Source organism: Cornus florida, unplaced genomic scaffold (assembly GCF_030987335.1).
Source record: "Cornus florida cultivar Cherokee Brave unplaced genomic scaffold, ASM3098733v1 CherokeeBrave_3.0.0_Hap2_Chr07, whole genome shotgun sequence".
In the NCBI taxonomy this organism is placed as follows: Eukaryota; Viridiplantae; Streptophyta; class Magnoliopsida; order Cornales; family Cornaceae; genus Cornus; species Cornus florida.
Window position 1 is genome coordinate 32,300,492 of NW_026775577.1, and position 8,304 is coordinate 32,308,795.

The 8,304-nt window shown below is 37.2% G+C and overlaps 1 pseudogene; it reads right to left on the reverse strand.

Annotated features, from left to right (window-relative positions):
- Positions 1-5,872: 5,872 nt before the first annotated feature.
- Positions 5,873-5,971, reverse strand: LOC132267844 (small nucleolar RNA R71; annotated as a pseudogene).
- Between the last annotated feature and the right edge of the window lie 2,333 nt (positions 5,972-8,304).

Consider the following 8,304-nt stretch of genomic DNA (forward strand, 5'->3'; position numbering starts at 1 on the left):
GATTATGGCATTTAATTTTGCGAGCATATACTATGTGAGTATTTAGTTTATGCTGTTTTATCCTTCCTGCACTTATGTTGGGGTTTGTGACCTTGGTTGTTGGGATTGTCATGAGTGAGCTACGTGGTAAACTTGTGTTTTGAGATTTTATTGTCCACTATAGGGATTTTGATCCAATGTTTTGTCTTCTGTATGTAGCCTTATGGTAGGTCTACTTCAGATCTGTGCTTAGAGTTTTGGTTTTTTGGGTCCAATCCATTGGCTTGAGGGCACAGACTCGTCAGGCTGTGGATTCAAGACTGGTGTTGTTGTTGTGGTGTTTTCAGATATGGGGGTCAGCGTTAGGGATTTAAGGCCTTAAGTGTAATGGTGCCAGTGACATTGTTGTTAAAGTTTTGGGATTAGCTACCCCAACTCTCGCAGATGCCTGGTTCTCGTAGTGCTTTTGGTTATGATCATTTTCGACATTGATGTCATTTCTATCGAAAAGTTTCCTTCTGAGTTGATCTGTTGAGGGCATGTTATGAACTAGTGCCTTATACTGTCATGCTACCTTACTGACGAGTAAATGTGGGCGGGTTCTGGTCATTGTTCTTACTGCATATCATTCTTAGCCATCTGTCATGATTTGACTTATCGTTGCCTTGGAATTCTCTCGGTGATTGACGTTGAGTTAATATACCGATTCGTTTGGGGATTGTCACTCAGTTCTTAGGTTTTGTGTTCCTTCGAAAGACCTTCAGGCTTTTGAGGTTGTCTTTTCGTACCTTATGGTATGTCTTTTGGTTTGATCTTACATTGATCTTATTCGGTTCTCTTTTGTCTGTTCCTGATTTTGGGGACAAAATCCCTTTAAAGAGTGTAGGTTGTAATGACCCGGTCATTTTCCTTCATTTCCCTTTTCTTAGATTTTCACGGATATTTTTTTTCCGTTGTTCTTTTCCTTTCTGAGTTCAGTTTTTCATCACTTAGTGTCATCTCAATTGCTCTGGAATGATTTTCGAGACTCTTTTCTTTGGATTGACAACTTCCTTTAAGGACTGAGTCATTTCCACATTTTTCGTTTTTCGACACTATTCATTTTTCGTCCTTTTTCCTATTTCGTCTTTTTCCCTATTTTGTCTTTTCCCCGTTCGTCACTTTTTGGCACAACCTCACTTTTTGTGCTCAAAGTTGGTTTTTAACTTCATGTACCTTCATCCTAAGTGGTTTCCACGAAATACATATCTTTACTTTTGTAAGAAAGTACTCTGGTTGTTCCCGGTGTCCACAGGGGCATGGATGCTTAGTTTTTCAGAATCTTTTTCTTTTCTTGGGGTGTTTTTCATAAATATCTTTTGAAGATATTTTATTTCAGGGGTTTTTAAGAAAATATTTTTTGAAGATATTTTCATTCTGGGCCATTAGTGCAATTTTCACTTTTTGGAGGAGCCATTGTGCAATTAGCGAAAGTTATTGCAAAAATACCTTGTCTGGAGCCTGGATCCTCGTACGGGATTCATTTTCACATTTCGTCAAATTGTGTACTCTTAGAATTCCATTTTGGCCGTTTTTCTCCAGTTTCAAAGTTTCTGACCCTAGTTGCAGTCGAACTTGTTCGGGACATATCTCTCTGCTCGGAATTCAGTTTTTGATGCCGTTTCTTTTGTTATTTATATTTTCTCATTTTGAATCTTTTTTGTTCATGGAGTTTTTCCATTTGAGTACGTCTGCTCAAATTCCACTTTTCGGACCCGGCGGGGTCCTTTCGGGGCACTTTTTGAGATTTCCTATAAATAGGGGGTTATAAAATTGAAAAGTCACTTTCTCCTCCCTTTATGCACGACCTGAATCTGCCATGGAAGCCCACCAAAGGGGACTGCCACTGTTCTCCTTTCATTTAAACCTCCTTCCCTTTGTTAGAAAGTCATAGTGCCTTTTGCGTTTTGTCTTTGTCTTGACTACACGCTTCTTTCACCCTTATTAGAACCCGTTTTTAGCCAAATTTTAAGTTCGGGTTCAAGGTCAAGTTAGGATTTTGGTAGGTCCTCTTTGGAGTTTAATGTTCACGACGTTGTCCCCGACAAAACCCCAAAGTATTGTCGGATTTGGAGCCATTTCATTTTGGTGGCTTTTGAGATTTTCATCTCAAATTGAGGTAGGGGATGTTTTAGGATTTTGTATGTGTTGTATTGGGTGTTTTGCATGATTATACAACTTAATTACATGCCTTGTATCAAATCTAGAAAATTAGTAATATTTATTTCTTTGTATAAGATTTAAAATTCAAAAGTGTATATAGCTTAGAATTGGATTGTGGCATGATGATAAATTAGGCTTTAATATGTTTATTAACATATATTAAATTGGGATTATTTGAATAAGATTTGCACATTTTATTTAATATTTTTCTTTTGTGAAAGATTAATTCCCATGGCCGTACCTTGCATGAAATTAACTTGTGATATGATTTTAAATTATGTCTTGGCATGTTGTTTAGCATACTTTAATTTGAGAGTATTTGGATAAGTATAAAAATCTAGAGATTTTAATTAAAATGATTAATTAAAATCCATTTAATGGTTCCATTGGCCTTATTAAGTTTTTAACTTGATAATTGTGATGACTAGGGCTTGTATACTAGCATATGTTAATTTGGAACCATTTGATATTATTTTAGAATTTAGGGATTTAATTATCATGTTTTAATTAAATTCTACCCTATTGATCCAATGACCTAAGTAAGCTTTTGATTTGATTCATGTAATGAATAAGTTATGTTGTTTAACATATGTTAATTAGGGTTCATTTGTGATGAGCGCTGAAAAGTGCGTATTTAAACCCCTTAAGCTTAGACATTCTAGTACCTTTATCTATCTTACTTTACCGTTTTAGATTGATTTTGTATTATTTCCATTTTCAGGCACTTATCCCGAAAATAAGCTAACTCAGCCAAGTAAGAGCTTAATTGAATCAATTCTGAGATTAAACAAAGAAAAGAACAAAGTGGAGAAAGAAGGAAGCAAATGAAGCCAAAGGTGGGAAGCAGCAAAGTTCGATTGATCCAAGTTCAAGGTTCGATCAATCGAACAATGATTGATCTCAGCACTTTATGATAGATCCAAGCCATAGCCCAAAAGCATAAAATCCAAAATTTTGATCGATCCAACACCACCCTTCGATCGATCGAACACTTTTGTCCTTATTCAAATGATTGATCCTATCCACACCTGTCCAACCCACTAACCACTTTTGTCCTTTTCCCAAAACTATCTCCCCAAAATATCTCGGACTTGTCTTTTCCTAAAAAGCTCAGCCAGTTAAATCGATCCAGCCTAAGTTCGATGGATCTCAGCCAGTTCGATCAATCCAAGTCCAAGGTTCGATCGATCGAACTTCCTTCAGTGCGAAAAAGTTAAATTTCCATCTCATTGAAAGTTATCCTTTATCCAATCATTAGAGAATATTGTGTGCACGACCCCAGCTCATTTTGGGTGTCATTTTGACCTACCTATATAAGGATAAGGATTGCTTTTTACAAAAGGAGCTAACACAATTTTACGGTTTATTCTCTTGGAAGGGAAGTTTAGAGGAGGAAGAGGCTAGAGAGACCATTGGAATTCTTCATCAACAAGGAGCAGATTTCAACCATGGAGTTAGCCCTTGAAGGTTGGAGCAATATCACCATGAGTGGCTAGACATCCTCTTGGGGCTAGAGTTAGCCCCAAACGTGCTTTCTTTATCTTAATTTTGAGTATTATTGAGGGATTAGTGTTGTAATTAATGTTTTGACACTTTGATATATATAGATCTTGTTTATTTAATGATTTATGTGGTTTAATGCTTCCAATTGATCATTTCATTCTATCCATATGTCTATGTATGCTAGAATAGATGTTCATGTGCTAGTCTCTAGATTTTGTGTTATTGATGCATGTATATGTGTATTGATGCTATAGATTTGGAGATTGTCAAAACATAGTGCTTAAAGGAATGCTCTTGTGATTCTCTTGATGGTTCATACTTATTGCTTGATGGATTATGCCTCTCCCCTAGTTTATTTTCATTCTAGTAGTGTAGTTGTAGTGTAATGTTACATGGGAGGACAATATATGCTTGTTGTTTGATGATCCAAGCTTTTGAATGCAAGTAGCATATGCCTCTATCCTTGTGTTGTATTTAGATTATGAGCTTAATGAAAGGATTAATGACTTGTTTTGATCTATTGTGCCTTTCATATGATGATTAGACAATACATGCTTAACTAGTCATCCTTGCTTGTTGAATCAACCAAACACACACACACCAATATTGCAACACACCATTTGCCCTCATTAATCACTTGTCAATGATATAGAAATGCATTGCTTGGTAGTGATCTCTAAACCCCAAGATCTCTCTCTCTTACTTACTCTTAATTACATTCTTTTGTTATCACTTAGTTTAATTTAGTTGTTATTTAATCAACCAACCAACCATTTGTTTGATCACTCGACCTACTAACCCTAATTACAATTCCACGACCTTGCTCGATCCTCACAATCCCTTGGGACGATCCCTACTCACCCTAGCTATATTTTTAGTGAAAGGTAGTAGTGGCTTTTATAAATGTAAAACTCTTGGCCCTCGCCTTAGAATCCACACACTCTCAAACTTGACGATCATTTTTTGGCGCCATTACCGGGGATTGATTGATTAGATTTGGCAACGTCAGAATTGTGGAATTTATTAGGATTAGTACTCTTTTGATTGTGTCTTTACTTTACTTCTATTTTTCTTTTTGGTTACTTATTGTGTTGTTCTTACTTAACTAGGTGCATTGTTGGAGAGGAAGCAAGCAAAAGAGCCATCAAGCATTTAAGCAAGCATAGAAAGTAAAATGCTAAAAATTCTAAAAATTTGCTAAGCTAAGCTTTAAATTTGGAGTTGAAGTGCTAAAGAACCTTTGTAAGACTTTCTTTACTCAATCCCTTACTTAAATCGTCGGTCCGCGTGGAGGCTTATTTTTAATTGTTCTTGCATCATTATTATTAAAGCATGGGAGTATGAATTAAGTGTTTGTGGAAGAAGTCTAATTGCATTGTTGTGAAGGCATAGTGTTTGTCATTCTTTGTGCTTGTTGTGTTTTGCATTGTACATGCATGGACGTCGTTCATTGAGACCAACTCTTGTCCCTCTTGATTTGCATCTTGAATCTATCATTAGAAATCCTAGAGGAAGAGGAAGTTCAAATGGAGCCAATCTATCAATGGATGACCATAATAATGATCATGTTGAGGACCTTGGTCATTTAGACCAACAAGGTATCCTTCATCCCAATGTACACAATGAGAACATACAAGTTCCATTAGGCATGCCTAGGCCATTCATTCACCAACCACCACAACAAGGTCAAGTTCCATATGGAATGCCAAGGCCAAGTTCCATATGGAATACCAAAGCCAATGTATGCTCCATAACCTCCCATCATCAATCAAGGAATTCAAAACCAAGGTGTTTATGTTGCACCTCAAGTAGCTAATCCACTTCTTGCTTTAAGAGACCATTATGTACCTAATGAGTATAATGCACCTACATGCATCCAATTGCCTCCATTTAGAGCTCATCATTATGAAATTAAGCCACAAACCATTCAAATGCTTCCTAACTATCATGGACTTCCAAGTGAAAAACCTTATAAGCATTTGGATGAGTTTCTTGAAGTATGCTCCACCGTAAAATATACGGACATGCCGGAAGAGGTTTTAAGACTCAAACTTTTTCCATTCACCTTAAAAGAAAAGGCAAAGTATTGGTTTAACAATCTTAGGCCTTTTTCAATCACTTCTTGGGCAGAAATGCAACAAGAATTCTTGAAGAAATACTATCCGGTTTCTAAAACCAATGCCATGAGAACCTCAATTCGAGAATTTTCACATGGGGATGGAGAAACGTTTCATGAGGCATGGGAACGCTTCAATGAATTGCTTAGGAAGTGTCCACATCATGACATGCCCAAATGGCAATTAGTTCAATATTTCTTTGAGAGCTTATTAGACAACTATAAGGGTATGGTTGATGCTTCCATGGGTGGCACATACATTGATAGGCATAAGGATGACGTGTGGCGTCTTTATGAGAGCATGAGTGAAAATTCTTTGCATAGAGCACTATCATCCAAGAATGGTAGAAATTCACAAGGTAAGAAGAGTGTTGGCTTACATTAAGTCGACCATTTAGATGAAATAGCCGCCGAAATGAAGTCTTTATCTCAAAGGTTTGATCAATTTTTTATTAACCAAAACTCGGCTAACCAAGTATCTTCCTTCCCTAACCATTCTCATTCAAATGAAACATGTATGACTTGTTCTAGTATTCTTCATTCTACTTCTCATTGTCCTCACGGACAAGTCCAAAATGAACTTAATAAACAAGTCAATGCAGCTTTTGTAAACCAAGGGAACAATCCTTATGGCACTCACTATAATCCAAGTTGGAGGAATCATCCGAATTTCTCTTGGAAAAACCAAGGAGAGAGCTCAAACCCTTCCCAAGGCGGTTTTCAAGGGAAGTTCATTCACCTCCACTTCAAAACCAAGGATCCCAAGGTTATAGACCTTATCAATCACAAAGGAATCAATTTGCTTATTCTCATTTTCCCAACCAATCTTATTCCCAAGGTAATACTAGAAGTCCCGCCTTTGAAGAAAAAGTTTTGAATGCTTTGGGCACTTTAGAGGCTAACACTCAATTGCTTCATTCTCACTCTCAATCTATTGCGAAGTTAGAAACCCAAGTAGGGCAAATAGCAAGCACTCTCAATGCACGAGAGAATGGAAAGATGTCTATTAATGCCCCACCTAAGCAACAATGTGTTGTGGAAACCCATTCCTCATCGGAAGGCCACACCATTGAACATGTTAATGCGGTGACTACCTTGCGGAGTGGTAGGGTTGTGAACAATCAAGTTGGAATGTCCAATGAAAAGAGTGAACCGGTGCAACCTCAAGTTGTTACCCGTCCCGTTTCACATCCCATTCCTCCTTCATTACATATACATGACCTTGTAAATGAGAAAGTTTTGAAAGATGTGTTTGAAAAAGAAGTTTTGAAAAATGATGTTGAAAAGGTTTTGTTGAAAAATGATTTGAAAACTTCTTGTGTTGAAAAGAGTTCAAAAGAAAATTCTGAAAAATTGTTTGAACCAAAAGTTCCATTTCCGGATGCCTTAAAAGGATCCATTTCAAAAGACAAGCAAAAGGCAAAAACCAATGAAATTATGGAAATGTTTAGGCAAGTGAAAGTTAATCTTCCACTATTGGATGCAATCAAGCAAATTCCGGCTTATGCCAAATTCTTGAAAGACTTATGCACCCAAAAGCGGAAGAACAAGAGCCAAGCACCAAGAAAAGTGGTTTTGACCGAGCAAGTAAGCTCAATTTTGCAACATAACACTCTTCCAAAGTTTAAGGACCCCGGTTCACCCACTACATCATGCATTATTGGTGATCATATCATTAATCGGGCGCTTCTTGACTTAGGAGCAAGTGTTAACCTTCTTCCATACTTAGTTTATGTCAAATTCGACCTAGGTGAATTGAAACCGACATCGGTAGTTTTGCAACTTGCCGACCGATCCAGTAAGAAGCCTAGGGGTATAATTGAGGATGTTTTGATAACGATTGATAAATTCTTCTTTCCTGTTGATTTCATTGTCATCGACACAGAACCGGTCCCCAATCCTAAGAGCCAAACTCCCGTTATCCTTGACTGTCCTTTCTTGGCAACCGCTAATGCCAACATCAATTGTAGGACGGGGATAATGAAGATCTCATTTAGCCACATGAAGGTGAAGTCGAATATCTTTAATCCCAGACCCAATTCATTTGACAAATATGAAGGAGAAGTTAATGTTGTAGATGAATGCCATGATCTACAATGTCAAGCACATGAGCTTTTGTGTAAGACCAAAACTTCCAAAGGATCATCTTTAACCTTGCATTCTAAAAGTTTTGTTTCAAATTATTACTTTGAAAGGGCATGGAAGCCCAAAGGTTGTGATTGCATAGACAAGGGACCAAAGGTTTCTTTTGAGCTTAATCCAACAAGTTCTTCAAAGGCCCATTTGTTGGGTGGAGTTCAAAGCATCTATCACCCCAACAAGGAGGGGATGCATTATAAGATCTTTAATCCGGGCTAAAAGAGCCCAATGTCTTGCTAGAGACGTTAAATACTAGCAAAGACATTTCGTAGGGTGTCAAAACCCTATTCCTCCCTCATTTCTATCTTTCATTTCATTTCTTGTGAAGTCTATATACTTGTTTTTGGTTCTCATATGCATTAAAA